The 20,760-nt window shown below is 40.9% G+C and overlaps 1 long non-coding RNA gene across 1 annotated transcript in view; it reads left to right on the top strand.

The window, feature by feature from the left end:
- Nucleotides 1-20,760, top strand: part of LOC123583370 — a 110,717-nt gene that overhangs the window by 3,696 nt on the left and 86,261 nt on the right. The window contains exon 2 of the long non-coding RNA XR_006704840.1: nt 16,054-16,131. This is a non-coding gene — a long non-coding RNA (uncharacterized LOC123583370). The remainder of the gene's footprint in view (nt 1-16,053; nt 16,132-20,760) is intronic.

Below are 20,760 nucleotides of genomic sequence, written 5' to 3'. Positions count from 1 at the left end.
TCATTCAAGAAACATGTACCATTCTAGCATGAGAGTTCTAGAAATCAATTCACATGAAGTTCTACGTTTCCACACCAGCTTGAAACTGAACCAGAACTTCATAAAACAGAGACAAGCTAAAATCATTGTCACTTTTGTCTCCATCTTACATTGCCTCATTTAAGTACCTGTTGGTTCTTTATTGCTTTTAGATATCTGCCCATGTGGTCCACCCACTTTCCCTACTCCACCAGGACCACTTCAGACAGAGATGCAGCCCCAACTGTTCCTGCTGCCTTTTCTCACAATCCCATCATACTCTCATCTCTGGGGCTGACTCTGGGGGTGATGGGGCCGATTCGCAGGGCTTCCGGTTGGCAGGATGGACAGAGAGGACACTTCATTGGTTGTGTGGGAACAGAAAGTCTAAAAATAAACATAGAAAGGACCCTTTGATTTAGTCTTGGTTAAAAGTAAAATAGACTTTAGTTTGCAATGGTGTTTGATATGCCTTGCGAGGGAGAAATCCTATTATGTCAAATTTTCAAAAGTCTGTGCTGCTAAGATAAAGATATTTACATTCTGAGACCACAGAGCTCAGTGAAAAGGGGCTGTTAAGAGACCAGGCAGTTGGGGGAAAGGTTTTATGTAATTTAAATTTACACAGGTTTGGCCTCTTCTTATGTTTACTGACAAGGAGCGAGAAGCTCTGATATCAACTCTCCAGGAATACAACTTTTACAGCAAAGCATTTGAACACAAAGAGCTAAGAAAAGTATTGTATTGTTCATTTATTCCTCAGAATGTTTGTATAGGAAATATAATTTGTTGAATTGAGTTGTTAAATGAACTCAAAAAACTTTTAGTACTTTAACTTTCTCTCCCTCCCTCTTTCTGTGTGTGTGTGTGTGTGCGTGTGTGTCTTTTCTTTAGTCGGAAAACTTTACACATCCTTCTGTTTCCCTCTCCCCTCCCCTGGGGCCTCGTTTTTCTTTTAGCAGACCACACAAATTGCAAGGCTGTAGTAGTCATATCTTGGAGCCCAGTTTCTTTGCCAGTTGTGTTGTTGGGGGTTTATATTCTGGAGACAGAGACCAGGAGAGGATGGGTAGCAGGTAATTCATTCCTCTCTGCAGGTGTGGAGCACAGAGGCTCAATGTGTCCTGGAGGTGGGCTGACCTTGGTCGTATCCACCCAGGCTGCGGGAACAAACGGCCCTCCAGATTCTATGAGCTCCCGGTCCTGGAACCAAAGTAAAGCCAGTGATCAGAGTCCCTGGGCCTCAGTTCCCTCTTTTTTCATTTCTGAACAAATCACAAATAAGAAGAAAAGTTCTTTCCAACTTCATGGAGTTGTATTGTGTCACCTGAAGCCTGATGTGGATTCGTCGGAACCACAACACCTGCGCTTCCCTCCTCCCTTTATCCCCCATCACATCTTCTCCGGGATTGTATGAGTTTCATTCCAAACTTACAAGGCAAGGGAATTTAATTGTCACTGAGTTCCTACTGCGCGCCTTCAACTCTACCACAACACGGACTCATTTAACTCTTACAACCAACCGAGGTTTGTGTTCTATTCCCATTTCATGAGCGAAGGGACCCTGGGCTGTTCAATGACGTCCCCAAAGTCTTAGAGCTAATAAGTGCCAGAGACAGAACTGGAATCAAGTGTAAAGTCCTGGTGATTTCTATGCAGCAAAGAGGAAAGGGTTGGCCCGTTCTGCTCCTCCCTGCTCTGCCCACTGCTGTCTGTCAGAGGGAGGAGTGGTTTGGAGGTGGAAGATTCCTCAGTTGGGCCCTGTGGCCTTGGAGCCCCACTCCTAAGACCCCAGGCCTCAGCTGGGCAGGCAGGATGCTGGGGACAGCACAGTCACTAACACAGTCCTCTGAGTGCCCTTAGGGCCAGAACCAACCAGTATCACAGCAGTACCCCCAAGGAGGAGGGTAGGGGGCGAAGCAGATACCTGGTCTGACTGCTGCGCTCTACTCTCTGACAGGCTGGACCTGAGTGAGGAAATTAGTGGTGGAGTGACCTCCACCCAGATCCCTTCTTTTCTTCCTTTTCTCAAAGGGGGCCTGAGTGGCCCCAGCTTGCTCTGTGCATGTCTCATGGGCTCCTCTGAAGCAGGTGTAGGAATCCTCATAATCACAGGGGACTATGAGGGGTTGGGGACTTCCACCCCTTCGGAGGAGGGAGGTGACAGAGTTGGTTGAGACACCAAATGCCTCAGTCTCCTCTATATCCCAGGGGCTCAGCAGCCGGCCTGCCTAGAAGAATTCTGCCTTAGAAGAATTGGTTTTGGAACACGTTAGAAGAATTGACGTGAATGTCTGTGAGGTAGGAACAGGCCACAGAACTCAAACTCCAGAGCCAGGCATTACCAGGTAGAGCTGGGGCCAGGGCGAAACCACTGAGCACAGAGGTGCGGTGGACTTCTGGCTGGAAGGCAGGTTTAAGCCTTGTCCAAGGGGCCAAGCCCACCTATGGAGCAAATCAAAGTGGTTTATTCTGCTTTCTTCTGAAAGCTGGTTATAATCACTCAGCCTAATTTGATTTTCCTTGTATAGAAATATGGGGGTGGGGGGATCACAGAGGGGTTTCCTCCCAGTCTCCGAAGGCTTCTGGAATCACCTTGCTGAGAAATAAAACTTAGTCACTTAGCTGGCACTCCTAGGTTCCTTTGTGGTGGTGGTGTTTGTGATTTGGTTTTTTTTACAAGGTATGGAAGTTAGTGATTCAGTGTGAGAGGGAGCTGTCACTTTTGTGATATCTCTTTAATATCATGGCATCACAAGCATGTTATGGATGATTTAGCCCCTGTTCATGTGTGGTTCTCTATTGGGCATCATCCTTCGTTCGTTAAATGGCAAGAAACCCTGCCTTCTTGAAATTTCTAGTCTGAATCAATGAGATGTTTCTCAAATGCAAGGCAGACAGACATACAGACTAGTGCAAAAGCACAAGAAATGATCCCGTCCTATCCAGGAAGTAGCCATATCATCGACATTGTGAACAAGCACCTTTGGACAGGTGAGCAAGAAATTAAGCATGGGACATACCTGTCCCAATTCAGAGCTAACAACGGCTCAGGAGAGGCCTTCTGAGGGTCTTGGCCGGCACCACCAGCTGATTCCTCTGCCACTGGGTGTGAAAGAAGGAAAAAGATGGAGAGATTCTATAGTGGAGAATAACCGAACAGAAATTTTACAGTGTTTTTTCTTTTCCATATCTGAGATCTATAGATCAGGAAACTGAGGCTCACATTGCTTAGGTGGCTTAATTAAGGTCACACACCTTAAACGCAGTAGAGACAGAGTCACAACCAGATCTTTCTGCTGTGTCTATCACACACCCTGCTTACACTGAATTACGAACGGAATCTGATCCCCGGGGAATCTGTACTAATGTTCTGCTTCTGACATGGGCACGGGGGAAGTAGCTCTTCTTCTTGACATTAATCCCAAAGGTTAAACTGTAAGTTTGTGCTAATTCCTATTGATAGAATACTGAGGATCTGTCATGAATTTGTTGATCCAAAATGATCTTGAATCTCTTTACATTTTGGTACCACTTTAATTTCATAAAATAAATATATGTTCTTATAAAACCAGCCCTCATTTGTTGCTATGTTGATTTCAACCCAAACTTCTTAGTCTGACCTTCCGGCATTACTGGGGCATTAGTAATTGAGAAAGGTTCTGGAAGATGCTTCTGCAAGGAACAGATTTGGCGTTTTAACCTGCACCTTCAGTGGCTATACTTCAAAGGGTGAAATCTGTCTAATGGATAGATTTCAGCTGTTACAGCGGGTTGGTGGGGGGGGGGGGTATAAATCCTGTTAGTGGAGGAATTTTGGTCTGTGTGTCAAATCCTGCCGCATAACTAACTTCTAGGTAAGGCCAGTCCTAACCTGAAAGAAGGCATTCTGGAAAATCTGAAATGCAAATCATGCTCAGGTTGTGATGTTAGAGAAAACATCAAACTGGAACAGCAGTGTTGTCCCTCTGGCCATTTCCGGAAACTGCAGAGAAGCGGCGGAGGTGGGGGGTGTTCACCCTGCGCCGCGGGCCCAGTGGCGGCTCTACTGTCAGAGCTCGGCGGTACAGCGAAGACTCATCCCTCCGAGGAGAATTCCCTTCTGTGTAAGAAGTTCTTACAGAATTAATCCTCAAAAATCTTTGCTGGGCTTTACCAGATTGTTCTCTGGTATATATTTCAGAAGGAGCCAGAGGCCTCAGATGGAACACGGTATCTGGGCACAGATGAAGAGCCCCAACACAGGAAGGTGCCCCTGAGCACTTAGGGACATTAAGACCCCTCCATTAGGTTGGAGATGATCCAGGGAGGTGAGGGCTCACCCCGGTCTTCTGAAAGGAAATGTGTGTCTGGGCAGATTCTAAGCAGAACTGTGACATATTTCACTGGAAGTGTAGTGGGAGATGTCATAAATTCGCGTGGGGGCTATTCCTGTTTGGGGTTACTCATCACTATTAGAGAGTATGTCGCTCAGAAAATGCAGCCTTCGGGGGCCTGGACTTTTGAGGAAGTTAAAGCAGGGAGGAGATCTTTGCTGTTGTTGTTGGTCCTCCCTGCCATCAGTCCCCATGCTCTAGGATGGTTATGTGTTTGCAGAGAAATGTGTGTCTGGGCAGATTCTAAGCAGAACTGTGACATATTTCACTGGAAGTGTAGTGGGAGATGTCATAAATTCGCGTGGGGGCTATTCCTGTTTGGGGTTACTCATCACTATTAGAGAGTATGTCGCTCAGAAAATGCAGCCTTCGGGGGCCTGGACTTTTGAGGAAGTTAAAGCAGGGAGGAGATCTTTGCTGTTGTTGTTGGTCCTCCCTGCCATCAGTCCCCATGCTCTAGGATGGTTATGTGTTTGCAGAATGGATTGGTTGGGCACCTCCGGGAGCTGTGGGCATCGCTAGGACGAACGAGGGCTGGCATGTTAGAAGTCACTTATTTGGACCCTGCTCTCTCTCTGGAGGTCAGATGCACGAATAAATTCCTCCAAGTGTCCTCCGTTCATGCTTTTCAAATTTATTTCCATCTGAGATCCACTTTGGCTAGGCATATACCCACGGGCCTCTACCTCTCCAACTCTTTCTTGCTAATGTAAAATCAGCTTGTTGGAATGAATAAAGAGAATGGCACTGCTTTGGCTCAAATGCTAATGAGCACTTTCACTTTGTCATAATGTAAATATTAAAGTTTTAAGAGACCGCCCTGGGACCCACTAATTATTTTAAAGTGCTTGCAGAATGTCCACACTGAGAAGCTATGTCATTTAGTGCGGAGACTCCTGGATTCCCTAAACTTGGTCTCCACAGGCCTCCAGGGGCCAGTCAGAAGAAAGCTCCTCATAGACCCATAAGATGTTAGAGCTAGCAAATGTAGTCCTTGAGTCCCTTCCCTCATTTTAGGGATGGGAAACAGATCACAGAGTGCCAAGATCTTGTGATTAGCTTGGGAGCCTCATGGTTAGACTGCCAGTCAGGGGGTGGGTGGTGGCTTTTCTCTCTCCCTCTTGCTGGGGAAAAGGACAGTGATCCCTTGATTGTCCACACAGGAGGTGTTTTGGGGGTTGGTTTTTGTTTTGTTTTTGTGCTTTTTGTTTGTTTGTTTGTTTGATTTCGTTTCCTAAAGAGGATCTTCATACCTCTTCTTGTCCTTCCTGCTTTTAGGGAGAATGCAGTGTTTATCTATCAGATTTGTTCCAGGGAAGATTTGCTTATAGAAGCATCCGCACTTATCCCACTTCGTTCTGAAATAGGAGGTAAAGCAGTTCTTATCTTTTAGAGGTTATTTTTTAGGGAGGCAGGAACCCAAGGTGAATGTTCGTGGCTCGATGACGTTTTGCTCTCTTTTACCCTCCTCATTCCAGTCTTCATGACCCAGCAGGGTGCTGGGTGCAAACTGGTGTTCAGAACGACTGAATTGATTTGGATGTTTTGAGAACAGTGATCAAACATGATTCTGTGGTCAATTTAGATTGCTCCCTCTGTCCTGAGTGTTAGGTATCCTCTCCTTCCTGGCCCTTTGTGGAGAAACAACATGTCGTTTTACTTTTGAAAAATAAAATAGCTCACCAAACAGACCCTGTGTGTAGCTTGTATTGTTTAACAAAAATAATAGAGCTTTAGCTGAAGATTGAAGCAGTTAAATTCAGGGGTGGGGGGAAGGCAGTTCTGAATTACATTGTAGGCAGTCGACTTTAGAACTCCTCCCTCCAGGGATGGAGCATATTAATCTGTGTTCTAGCGAGATCTGGACAAATTTATTTATGTTAGACCACCCACTTTAAGGGAAACTAGGAATATCTTAAAAATATGCAATCTAGTATTTAAAAGGTGCTTTTATGAGATCATTTTTCTCATTATTTGTGTTCATTGAAGAAAAAATTGTGATTACATGTCATTTTATTTTACTTAATTTTTTAATTTATTTAATTTTTTATTTTTTACATGCCATTTTATTTTTTTTATTATTATTATTATTATTATTATTTTTTAAAGGATATATATATATATTTTTCAACGTTTATTTATTTTTGGGACAGAGAGAGACAGAGCATGAACGGGGGAGGGGCAGAGAGAGAGGGAGACACAGAATCAGAAACAAGCTCCAGGCTCTGAGCCATCAGCCCAGAGCCTGACGCGGGGCTCGAACTCACGGACCGCGAGATTGTGACCTGGCTGAAGTTGGACGCTTAACCGACTGCGCCACCCAGGCGCCCCTATTATTATTTTTTTAATATATGAAATTTATTGTCAAATTGGTTTCCATACAACACCCAGTGCGCATCCCAAAAGGTGCCCTCCTCAATACCCATCACCCACCCTCCCCTCCCTCCCACCCCCCATCAACCCTCAGTTTGTTCTCAGTTTTTTTTTTTTTTAATTTTTTTTTCAACGTTTATTTATTTTTGGAACAGAGAGAGACAGAGCATGAATGGGGGAGGGGCAGAGAGAGAGGGAGACACAGAATCGGAAACAGGCTCCAGGCTCTGAGCCATCAGCCCAGAGCCCGACGCGGGGCTCGAACTCACGGACGGCGAGATCGTGACCTGGCTGAAGTCGGACGCTTAACCGACTGCGCCACCCAGGCGCCCCTGTTCTCAGTTTTTAACAGTCTCTTATGTTTTGGCTCTCTCCCACTCTAGCCTCTTTTTTTTTTTTTTTTTTTTTCTTCCCTTCCCCCATGGGTTTCTGTTAAGTTTCTTAGGATCCACATAAGAGTGAAACCATATGGTATCTGTCTTTCTCTGTATGGCTTATTTCACTTAGCATCACACTCTCCAGTTCCATCCACGTTGCTACAAAAGGCCATATTTCATTCTTTCTCATTGCCATGTAGTATTCCATTGTGTATATAAACCACAATTTCTTTATCCATTCATCAGTTGATGGACATTTAGGCTCTTTCCATAATTTGTTACATGCCACTTTAAAGAAGAACATCATACATGATGCTGTGACCCAGAGATAATTACTATATCATTTTGCTATATTTCTTTTTAATCTTATTCTTAAGTATATTTTCTTACATTGCTGAAGCCATATTATATATTCAATTTTCTGTTTTCCATTTATATTAGAGCAAAATATTTAGGTTATTTCCAATTCTTGGGAGTATGAATAACCTTTAATGGACCTCTTTGTTTATTAAAAAAATCTGCTCAGATAATTATTTCAAAGACAGATTACAATTATTGGGCTAAGAGGGGTGATCATTTTAAAAATTTGCATTATATATATTATATATCTATGTTATATTGTATCAGTTTGTAATCATAGCAGCAATACATATAAGAGCCCTTCATGTGCCCAATTTCGTGAGCACTGAGGTGCAATTGTTAAAAAAAAAACCCATATTAGGCCCCGTGTCTGGCTCTGTGCTGACAGTGTGGAGCCTGCTTGAGATTCTCTCTCGCCCTCTCTCTTTGCCCCTCCCCTGATCCCCCCCACCCCTTTCTAAATAAATAAACTTTAAAAAATCCATATTATTTTATATGAATGATAGTTGTCTTCATTTGTATTTTTAAATTTTAAATGTGGTTGACTTTTTCAAATATTTATTAGCAATTTATATATAATTTTTGTAGCTAATTTCCCCCCATATATTTATCCGGCTAGTGTTTTCCTTATCCATTTGTAGGAGCTCTTTATACATTAAACATATTTTTTTAAGGGGCGCCTGGGTGGCGCAGTTGGTTAAGTGTCGGACTTCAGCCAGGTCACGATCTTGTGGTCCGTGAGTTCGAGCCCCACGTCAGGCTCTGGGCTGATGGCTCAGAGCCTGGAGCCTGTTTCCGATTCTGTGTCTCCCTCTCTCTCTGCCCCTCCCCCGTTCATGCTCTGTCTCTCTCTGTCCCCCAAAAAATAAATAAACGTTGGAAAAAAAAATTTAAAAAAACATATTTTTTTAAGTTTGTTTATTCTGAGAGAGAGAGCGAGCGCGTGCGTGTGCACAAGTGGGGGGGGGGTGGGGTGGGCAGAGAGAGAGAGAGAGAGAGAGAGAGAGAGAGAATTCCAAGCAGGTTCTGCACTGTCAGCCCAGAGTGCACTACACTGTTAAACTAATGAACTGTGAGATCATGACCTAAGCTGAAATCAAGAGTCCAATGCTTAACCGACTGAGCCACCCAGGTGCCCCTATATTAAACATATTAATATTTGACTGTTATACAACACACACACTTTTAAAATACTAATTTAGGGGCGCCTGGGTGGCGCAGTCGGTTAAGCGTCCGACTTCAGCCAGGTCACGATCTCGGGGTCCATGAGTTCGAGCCCCGCATCGGGCTCTGGGCTGATGGCTCAGAGCCTGGAGCCTGTTTCCGATTCTGTGTCTCCCTCTCTCTCTGCCCCTCCCCCGTTCATGCTCTGTCTCTCTTTGTCTCAAAAATAAATAAACGTTGAAAAAAATTTTTTTAAAATACTAATTTATTATTGATCTTTTAATTAAAACACTTTGGGACATTTAGAAGTCTTTTGACTTTATGCACTCAAAATTATGTATTTATATATATCCTGTTAATTTTGTTTACTGCCTTTACACTAGAATTTCCTTTTCTATCCTTTTTCAGAGGAAGGGGACAAAATGTGGATGGAGGCAGAATAGCCTGGGCTGGGAGGAGGACTGGGTTGGGACTTGGATTAGAGGTTGATTGTATTTGTAGACCTCATAGCCAGGTGTCTCCTCACTGCTAACATACTTGGGAACTCCCTCTAGGTACGACATATGGTACCATTTTTCTCAGTGTGATAAGGCTTCTCCCAGGATTGGGAAGGTAGAGAGACTGTAGGCTGATAGTGAAAGACTGTGAAAGTTTGCCTAATTAAATTAATGTATAAAGAGAGGAGACACAATGCCTGTCACTTCTGCAAGAAAAATGATTGAGGTTCCAACTTGGCTCTAGCATTATATCTCTAAGGAAATAATAATTCACAGGAGGACAGTTGTCTGTGTTAAAACTGAATGCATGTGGAATCCAGTTGCCAGAGAGATGTTTTTGTTGGGAGGTAGGTTCTTCATGGTGGTTTGTTAGAGCTTGGGTTAAGATAACATCCCCTCTTGTAAGCCATGAAACTTCTCATGTTCTCAGCAGGCACATTTATTATCAATAATTTGGTTTCCAAGATATCATAATAAGCAAGGGAAGAAGTTGCCTTGCACAGGGACTAAAAATGCAAATTCATAGGCATTTGGGTTTAAGTCTGAATCTTGTCCCACTTTATTTTTTTTTTTATTTTTATTTTTTCAACGTTTATTTTTGGGACAGAGAGAGAGCATGAACGGGGGAGGGGCAGAGAGAGAGGGAGACACAGAATCGGAAACAGGCTCCAGGCTCTGAGCCATCAGCCCAGAGCCTGACGCGGGGCTCGAACTCCCGGACCGCGAGATCGTGACCTGGCTGAAGTTGGACGCTTAACCGACTGTGCCACCCAGGCACCCCGGTCTTGTCCCACTTTAAATAGCTTAAGTTTGCCACTGGTAGGCCAATCACCTGTTGGTTTACTAAGAACATTCACTTTCTTTTTTCTTTTTTTTAATGTTTATTTTTGAGAGAGAGAGAGAGACTGTGGCAGAGAGGAAGGGGAAGGGGCAGAGACAGAGAGACAGGAGGACAGGGGATAGAAGATCTGAAGTGGGACTCTGTAGCCCCATGTGGGGCTTGAACTCACCAACTGCAAGATCATGACCTGAGCTGCTAAGCTAAAGTCTGACGCTTAACTGACTGAGCCACCCAAGCACCCCAAACTTTCTTAATCAACAGACTAAACACCAATTACTCAATGGCTGTACTGCCACAAGGAGGTTCCTCTAGCCATCGGCAGACCTTATCACTACTGCAAAGACATTTGGAAAACAAATGGTTTTTTTGCTTTTTTAAACAAATATGTTACATAACAAAATATGTTCATCAATTGGGAAAAGGACTCAGTGGAATTTGCTCGTTCTAATAAAGGTACCAAAAGGAACAGACATGGATGAAACGGATCTGGGTGCCAACTTGCAGACCTATAATGTCCTGTTACTATGCAATATTCAGGGTTTGCATTATGCAAGTATTTTTATTAACATAAATGGCACCACACTCTATATATTGTTCTGCAACTTCTTTTCCCAATATCGCATTTTGAGGCTCTTTTCTTGTTATTATGCATATAGATTCACTTCATTATTTTTAACTGTATGGAATATAGACTTATCAGAATTTATTATACCACTTTTTGCTGTATGATTATGTCATTTCCAGGGTGTTATAACCCCAATCGCTGCACCAACTTTTTCCTTTTTAATCGTAAAGTTAATATATATGTATTTTATTGTAAATTTGGAAAATACAAAAGCATAATGAGAAAACAGGTAATCACCCAATTCCCATGAGCTCAGATATTCACTACTCACTAGTGAGATACTTTCTTAGAGATTAAAAAAAATCATAATTTGGTAACAGCTAATTGACAATCAGGCTACATTATACTGTTTTGCAATAAACAAGGTAATAAATTATGCCTTAAATATATGAAGAATTTTGATTATTTAGGTTACTGATTGAAGGATTTAGAAAGCAAACGACTTATGAATTTCATGTTAGTGATGGACGGTATTCTACATTTTATTAAGTTTTTATCCCTTTTTTGAATAGAGTTCTTTTTTATAGAGACAAAGTTACCATGACTTTTAAGTCATTTCTAAGACCCATATAGAAATTATAATAGCAATAGAGGTTATTTTAAAATTGCGTTAAAAAGTTATTTATACTTTGTATTTATCATATTTCTGGTGATGTATCTTGGAATTTTTATGGGTCTTCATATTTTTATGAAAATTAAAAATGTGTTTTTAATACAGTATTGTCTAAAACATGCAGCATAAGTTTTGTGGAATCTAAGTGATGCGATATAAAAGTTAATAATCCATATATTATGAGCAAAATTTGTAATATTGGGGTTTTCACCAAATTTAAATTAAGATTTGCATAATTTCAGTTAATGAACTAAAAGAATTGTGAATTATTTTTACTCCTGCCACATGGTGGCGACACTTCAGCTTGTAAGGGAAGCAACCAGGACATTCCTTGTTAGCCTGTTGTGTTCTACCTTGTGCTTCATGAGAATATCTGTAAGAAATATTGGTTACTTTTCTGCTATTATGTTTAACGGCCACTTAAAATTTTTCAAATTATTTTATGCATCATTATAGTAGCTTTTGTTAAGAGTTGGTACCAAAGCTCATGCTGCAAAGTGTGCATCTAAATACATAACTTGGGGACGCCTGGGTGGTTCAGTCGGTTAAGCCTCTGACTTCAGCTCAGGTCATGATCTCGCGGTCCGTCAGTTTGAGCCCCGCGTCGGGCTCTGTGCTGACCTCTCAGAGCCTGGATGGAGCCCGTTTCGGATTCTGTGTCTCCCTCTCTCTCTGACCCTCCCCCATTCAGGCTCTGTCTCTCTCTGTCTCAAAAATAAACGTTAAAAAAAATTGAAAAAAATACATAACTTATTTTATTTGTAACTTTTAAACAGATCTTAGCTATAATTTGGTGCCATGAAGAAGGCCAGACGACTGCCTTGATGTTTTATTATTAATTTAAAGAAGAGCAATTGCTAAATATTATAGATAATGTTAAGAAAATAAAGAACAGCATGAAAACAGAAATGTGCTACGAATTTGTAAATATATAGGCTCTGTAAATCAATTCCTCATTTGCTCCCACTGGGAATTTCCCACCTTGAATTATGAAAGCCTACAAAGAATATATATTTCTTGTAAAATGCAACTGACTCACATTGGGGCTTATCTTAATAATGATCTTATAAGCAAATACTGCCACAAGATTCCAACACCCTCCTTTGCTTTTTAATAATGTTAGCAATAATGAAGGTCAAGTGATGTCAGGTAATTTGAATAGAAAAAAATTGTAAGAAAATGGAATCATCACATCTGGGATGCCATACACATGTAAAACTCAATGTGTGACCAATGCTGTATTCATCATGCATGTAGCTATGCTGTGTAGAAGTCATCTTTTGGTAAGCCATTTATTTGACTACAGTTGATTAGGAATACCTACCATAGTAATTACTCAGTAAAGAATGTTTCATTAAAAGTTAAAACTATTTCTTTCAATATTGCCCTGTTGGTGGATCGTAAATTAATTGGACTGCCAAGTGAAAGGAATTGGACCACCAAGTGAACAGATTAACGATTCAATATGAATTTGTGTTTGAACAAAGGAAAAATAACAACGGTGAAAATTATGCACAAAATAAAAAACATCAAGCTGATGAGTAAAATCCACTACCACATATATATTTTTCATCTCTTCAATTCAAAATTGATGATACAGTTTCAGCCAAACTTCACGTATAATATTTAATGAAAATCTTTAAAGTTTTATTGGTTTTAAATTTTTGTACATGTTTCACTTGTATTTTTTAATTGTTGGTACAAGCGCAATAAGCATATAGAGTTTAAACAGCACTTTATGTTTCTACATGCTTAAATAATATTATGTTAAAAGTAGTGCAGTTAAGGGGCACCTGGGTGGCTCAGTCGGTTAAGCGTCCGACTTCAGCCAGGTCACGATCTCGCGGTCCGTGAGTTCGAGCCCCGTGTCGGGCTCTGGGCTGATGGCTCAGAGCCTGGAGCCTGTTTCCGATTCTGTGTCTCCCTCTCTCTCTGCCCCTCCCCCGTTCATGCTCTGTCTCTCTCTGTCCCAAAAATAAATAAACGTTGAAAAAAAAAAAAAAGTAGTGCAGTTAACACTGGGGTCTATGAAAATTATTTGTCCTTTAAAGGAGCTTTACCTGACTCAGGTTGAGAAACATTGCTATGAGGTTGGGAAGTCTGAGGTTCCTTTTGCAGATTTCCCCCCTGTTTTCTGGTTCTACCACTGTGGCCAGAGTGCCTGGTGGGGAATGTGGTTGGAGTGCACATCATAGCACTTAGTGGCAGGAGGCAGGGGCTGAGGAGCACTGTGTAACTGCTACATGGAGATAGGTGGCCAATACTCTGAGCTGGGGAGTCCTGATGTGCAAGAAGAGGTCAGCATCTTTACTGAGTGGTTTTAAGAGTCTTCCTCTCCATTTCTCTCTTTCTTTCATTTGATGAGATACTGCCTGAAACATTGACAGGCAAGCACTGCCTGTGTAAATCAGTTCAAAATAAAGTTCTCTGTATTTTAGAATTTATGGGACCCAAGGATTCTGTTCACTCTCCTTTTGGTGTTCTTCTCCCTTTGGAAGACTGAGTCTAAAACAAGAAATGAGCCTTTTGTTCCTCATACCCATAGTGTACCTTTTAGTTTCACTATCTCTGAGAGGAATCTCAGTAGATCCAGACTGATGGTCTCATCTTTAAGAGGAAGGTTCCCTGTGTGCCTCAACTGCTGTCTCCAGGAATCTTCCAAATCACAGGTCAGCTGCAGTCACAAGACCACCAGTGAGCCCCTAGGGTCTTCTCTGCTTTCCTTTCTGCCCATATTCACTGTCTTCTGAGATCTGGGATAAGGACAAGCACTTTAGAACTGCTGGACTATGCTGGTCAGTTTGGTTAAGCAGACAGTTGTGTTTCCCAGAATCTCCTTCCACATGTAGTTCTGCAGTAAAGATGGCCAAAAGATGGAATAGCATGTGATCTGGAAGACAAAAGTGAAAGAGTTACAATTCCTCTTACAAGGTCACGGTGGTCAGATACAGAGGTACTAGGCAGGTCCCAAGTTGTCTTTGTTCTCCTACATTCTATGTCCAGCTAATCTTTCTGACTCTTGACTTCCCTGGCCAACAGTGACGCCAGGCCCATCATGAGATGGTTGGCCTTGGGTCCACATAAGAGGTAGCTACAGAATTGTAACTGATTCTATCTTGGAGTTACAGTGGTTCTGCTAACCTGGCTGACCTCTAAGTGATAACAATTTTTGGCCCTGGAACTGATTTGGAAGAACAGAACTTTAAGGATGGGAAGTTAGTATTGATTCTCTGATTTTAGTAGGATTAGTGACCCCATTGGCAATGGTAAATGGGACACTAGTAGTTCCTGACATTGGGGTCTATGGAAAAAAGGAGTTGGGTTACCAGATCGCTGTTGCCGTAGAACAATTTAGTAGAAATAAAGAGTAAGAGGTGTGGGTTTCTTCTGAGTGCCCATAGAGAAATTGGAGGAAGAAAATAATGAACTTACCTTTTCAACCTTTTCAACCTTTTCAACTCAAGGTCCAGGAAGGAACTGCAAAGTTTCTGTGACTGCTCTGATAGAAATCTTTATTTCTCATAACCGCAGGGTTGGACATTTCTGAAAACCAAACCCAAAGGCTAATCTTGTGGGTAGCTGGATTATAATACCAATTTAATTCAAGGTCTCTTATGGTTAAAATTAAGGCATTAATTGGGATTGATGTAGGCTCCTGAAAATAGCCACATGTGGGCAGATTCTGAGGAAACCAAGGTTTTGCAGCCCCTCAGTCTTCCTTTTCCAGAAGCTGACTCCCTCCCTTATTTGGGGAGTTTAGTCCCTCCTTGCTTGAAGAATCTATCCTCTGGATAAATGCTGAGACTCTTCGAGAGCCAGCCTCAACATCTTTCATTGTTCCTATATCTAAAACCAGGCCCCATGGGGACAAGTACAAAATAATGAGGTGTCATACATGCTAAAAGAATTGTAAGATTTTTTTCTAATTTATATGGACAAAGTTTATATAATCTAAAATTTTAAGTTTATAGAATTAAAATTTTTTTTTAATTTAAAAAAAATTAGAAAATTTCCTTTTTCCTTTCCCCCAAAAGACCCGCAGCCATTTGCCAAGGTAAATGCACTGGGGAAGGGAAAATACCTAGACTTTTTGGGGATTTCTGGACACTGGCTCTGAAATGATACTAAGTCTTGGAAACCCAATATGCCACTCTGTCCACTTATCAGAGTAGGGGTTTATTACGGCCAAATGATTAATAGTATTTTGGCTCAGGTATATCTCACAGGGTATCCAGCTGGGCTCTGAACTCACCCCATGGTTATTTCCCAAGTTCTAGAGTGTCTAACTGAAAGACACACACTCAGCAAATGGCAGAATCACTGTAACTGTTGTCTGATCTATGGAATGAGGACAAGTCGAAGACATTAGAATTGCCTCTGAATTCCAAAACGGTAGATCCAGTAATACTGGAGAAACTGTAGACATTAATGCCTCTATAAAGGACTTACAAGATATAGTGCTGGCAATTGCCAGCTCATCTCCATTCATCTCATCTATTTGGCCTGAGTGGAAGGAAGATGACTCTTGAAGAATGGCAAAGGATTACTGATCACCATCTGAACGAGATGGTGAATAGAATTGCAGCTGCTGTTCCAGATGTGGCTTCATTGCTGGATTAAATCAACAAATCCTTTGACATTTGACTCAGGCATTGATATGAAAAATAATTTTGTTCTTCTGTATACCTGCTAGCAGAGACTACTGGAAGCATTTTTTTTTTTTTACCCAGAAGGTCCAGCAGTATACCTTCATTGTTTCACTTTAAATATATGTCAGCTCTCTTCACCTTGTCCTATTTTGTTCCACAGGGATTTGATTGCATTGCCATTCCACAAGACATCACATGGATCCACTACGTTGATGGACCAACTGCTTTAGACACCTTGGTAAGACACATATATGCCAAAGGGTAGGAAATACATCCAAGAAAAATTTAGGGGCTTGCTCCCTCAGTGAACATTTTTGAGTTCCCATGCTCTGGGACAAATTGAGATGCCTCTTGCAGGATGAAGGTCAAATTGGTACATCTGGTCTCTCCTACTGTTAAGAAAGAGTCATAATACCTGATGTGCCTCATTGGATTTTGGAGACAACATATGTCTTACTTGAGTGTGTTGTTATAGCCTAGACCTATTTACTGAGTGATGTGAAAGGCTTCCAGTTTTGAAAAGGGTATAGAAAAATAGAGCTGCAGGACTGGTGGTCCCAGTCCCCCAAATAGATGCACTCTTACCAGAGGACACAACAAGGTTTCCATAAACCAATAAGTCACAGCTGCTGTGTAACAAACTGCCTTAAACTTTGGTGCCTTAACACAACACTTTATTATCACCTCTTAAAGTTCTGTGGGTTGAGTGGGCTCAGCTGTGTGGTTCTTGCTCAAGGTCTTTCATGTGTTCATGGTCAGTTGTTGGCTGGACTGATGTCATCTGATGTCTCAGTTGGGTATGACATCTTTACTGCTTCTTTGCTTACATGATGGAGCTTGGGATGGGGGTGCTGTTCTGAAATTGCTGAAGGCTGACTAGCCATCTTTCTCTCATTTGGCTTCCTCTTTTTTTTAAAAAAAATTTTTTTTCAACGCTTATTTATTTTTGGGACAGAGAGAGACAGAGCATGAACGGGGGAGGGGCAGAGAGAGAGGGAGACACAGAGTCGGAAACAGGCTCCAGGCTCTGAGCCATCAGCCCAGAGCCTGACGCGGGGCTCGAACTCCCGGACCGCGAGATCGTGACCTGGCTGAAGTCGGACGCTTAACCGACTGCGCCACCCAGGCGCCCCTGGCTTCCTCTTATCATGTTGGTATCAGAACATCTCACATGACGGCTGCCTTCCCCCAGAGCAAGTATTCTAAGAAATCAAGACAAAAACTGCAAAGCTTCTCCCAACAGAGCCTCAGAAGTCATGTAACATGATTTCTACCACATTGTACTTACAGTCGAGTACAGATTTCAAGTGGGGAGCGGGGGGGGGGGGGGGGGGGGGGGGGTGAGGGGGGGGGGTGGGGGCGTCCACACAGGAATCTGAATACTGAGAGGTGTAGTTCATTGGAAGACCATCTTTGGAGACCAGTTATCACAGTTGCCTTGAAAATTTCCTGAATAGACAGATTCTTACCTTAATAACGATTCTCTTTACTAACAAATATTTATGGGGGAATACATAGTGTGTGAGAGTCTTAGAGTAAGTAGAAGAAATAGAGAAGGCATTGCACCTATCCTCAAAGTTTGTACATTATACCGTGAAATATTCATATTAGCACTGAAGCTTAGGGCAAGCTGGGAGTCCCAGAAGTGAGAATTAATGTACTGGTACTGATGGACAATGTGTGTATTACAGCTCTCTGAGGTGAAATAAATAGATTGATAATGGCCCTCTGTACATAGTTGTATCAACAATAAAATGATGGAATACTTTCCTAGCTGAAAATTTTTACAACCCAGTGATTCTTAATCTGGTAACCAACTCATTCCTCAGAAGATCTGCTTACCTCAAAAAATTGTTTATGAGGATACATTGGAGTGTCAGAAAGGACCTTGTAAACTATGAACAGTGATACAAATGTATGAGACTGCTTTTAACTTTTCAAAAAGGACAAATGATAGAGGTGATATAAATATTTGTTGAATAAATGAATTAGAAGGTAAAATGCATTCTTGAAACAAATTTAATAAATGGTTAGCTGAACCATTGTCCCTTTTCAAGTTATAATATTATTGCTTACTCAACCTTATTATACTTGACATTTCTTGGGGTTTTGTGTCTTAATCCTTCTTTTGTCCTAGATATATGGCTTGTTGAGAATAAAAGCAGATGAAGAGGAAATGGAAGAGAGACAGTGTCATGTGTAGGTGATAAATAACATCATTTATTTTTTTATACATGCATCAGATCTTACTCATTTGTTGAATAATTCAGATGAAGTCCTAGGCTTCTTGATGCTATATTCTGGTGGATATACAGATAAAAAATATGCCAACACATGTATAATATGATGTCTGCTGATGATGATTGCCATGAAAAAATGTGAGACAGGGTAAGGGGAAAGTGGGATGGGTTGGGGGAGTTCTAGCTGTATAAGACTGAAGGAAAGACGTATCTGATGAGGTGGCATTTGAGCAGTGATCTGAATCATGGGATGAAGGGAAACATTTGAAGCAACAATATTCAAGTAAAAAAACCCAGAGGTGGAAGCCTGCTTGGGACACTCAAGGAACTATTCTAGGGGGTAAGAGTGATCCCAGTAGAGGAAGAAAGGTGAAGGAAAGATGGGAAATATTCAGTAAACTTGAGAGTCTTCTACTTGTCATGTTCTGTGTCATGTTGGGAATATCAAGGTGAAAGAGATATCCTTGCTCTCAAGAAATTGAGTATCCTAGAGGAAGCAGGCAACAAATATAAAAATGTTCAAGGAGATAAGTGCTATTTTGGAAGTATGTACACATTTCAAAGGGAGCCAAAGGACAGAGACTTTAAATTTGCCTAGACCTTAAATTAAGCTTTAGAGAGGAGATATCAGAGGACCATGAGGAGGAGGTGGTGATGAGGTTGGAAACTCCAAACAAAGAGAAGGGTAGAGGGAAGGATGGAGATAAGAGATGTAACTCATGGCATTTCTTGAATTCAGTATTTTGGTATATCTAGGTCAACATTGGTGAGAGATGTGTCAGGAGAGGAGGTTGAATTGGAAGCTAAGGGTGAATCATGTGTGGGCTTGTGCCAGGCTAGGTCTAAAAAATTGTGAGAAGTGAAGTAAAATATGTAAATCTGCCTTTTACACAGAGCTGTGAGGTAAGATAGTATCATTAACTAAGGTAAGAAATACAGAATCAGAAGAGCTTGAAGTAGAGGAGGTGAGATTATAGGTTTTAGGATTATACATTTTATATTGCTCAAAGGTCATCTGACCAAAAGGAAGTGGGCTGTATACATAGGTCTGAAGCAAAATCAAGATTAGAGCCTTGATAGTCATTAGCACAGGTATTAGTTGCAATCCAAGTGTGGACAAAGAATTAGAGTAAGGTTGGAGCCAGAAAAACAGCAGCATTTAAGGCAAGAAATAGAGGAGAATTGACTCTAAGAATCCTGTAGTATCACTGACCTTATAGTGTTTGAAAATTTTATTAATAAGCCTAACTTGTCAAGTAACCGTGAACTTGTAGGAAATAATTATAACTCATCTTTTTTGGTGTATTCGTATTTCCAGCAATTGTCCCAGAGCTTTGTACATGGGATACTTAATGTATGTGTATTCAAATGAATGCATGAATAATTAATTAATGAAGGACTCTCTGGCTTGACATTTCTGTTTGGTGCTTCCATCTTTTAGTGTGACATTTCATAGCAATTGTTCTATGTGTCTTTTTATTTTTATTACTTTTTTTATTGTACAAGGAACACGCATTTATTAAAGAAAAATTAGAAAGAGGAAAGCTAAAACAATTACCCTGAATTCTACTACCAGGAATAACTATTATTAACATTTCATGTCTATCATTTTAGACCACTGCAATCAATAGAAATACAATGTGAGCCACATAAATAAACTTTTTAGTAGCCACATGAAAAGAAACTATAAATAAATGTATAAAATTAATTTAAAAATTTATTTAACCTGATAAACCTCAAATATCATTTCGACATTAGTCAATAAAAATATTAATGAGATTGTTTACATTCTTTTCTTCATACAAGTCTTTGAAACTTGGTGTATATTTTATACTCACAACACATCATAATTTGGACACATCACAATTCAGTGTTTAAGAGCCACATGTAGCTAGGGGCTATGTATGGACAGCACAGTTCAAGACTCCTTTTGATGTATAAATAATGACATGATTATATTAAAATTGTAATTCTCCCTAAACAAAATGCAGGTCACATGAAACCTACAGTTTTGTAACTTTTTATAATAACTGTTTAGTTTTAGAACAGTTTTAGATTTACAGAAAAGTTGTGAAGATAGTACACATACTTTCCATATACTGCACACCCAGTTTCCCTTACTATTAACATCTTACAATGGTACATTTGCCACAATTAATGAACCGATACTGATATATTATTATTGACTAAGGTTCATTCTTTGGTAGATTTACTTTGATTTTACCCAATGTCCTTTATCTCCTGAAGATTCCCATGAGGAGACCACATTACGTTTAGTTTTCATGTCTTCTTAGGCTCCTCTCAGCTATGACAATTTCTCAGATTTTTCTTATTTTTTTTAAATGTTTTGTAAATTGAAATTTTATTATATTTCAGAGAGAGAAAGAGAGCATGAGCAGGGGAGAGGGGCCAAAGGGAGATAGAGAAAGAAATCCAAGCAGGCTGCATGCTCTGTGTGGAGCCCAATGCAGGGCTTGATCCCACAATCTGGGATTGTGACCTGAACCAAAACGAAGAGTTGGATGCTCAGCCAACTGGACCACCCAGGCGCCCTTCAGATTTTTCTTATTTTTGATGATTTAGACAATTTTTTAGGAGTATTAGTTAAATATTTTGCAGATGTCCCT

The sequence above is a fragment of the Leopardus geoffroyi genome, chromosome B3 (assembly GCF_018350155.1).
Source record: "Leopardus geoffroyi isolate Oge1 chromosome B3, O.geoffroyi_Oge1_pat1.0, whole genome shotgun sequence".
NCBI classification, from domain to species: Eukaryota; Metazoa; Chordata; class Mammalia; order Carnivora; family Felidae; genus Leopardus; species Leopardus geoffroyi.
Note: the sequence above shows the minus strand (reverse complement) of the source record. Positions and strands in the feature narration are given on the sequence as shown.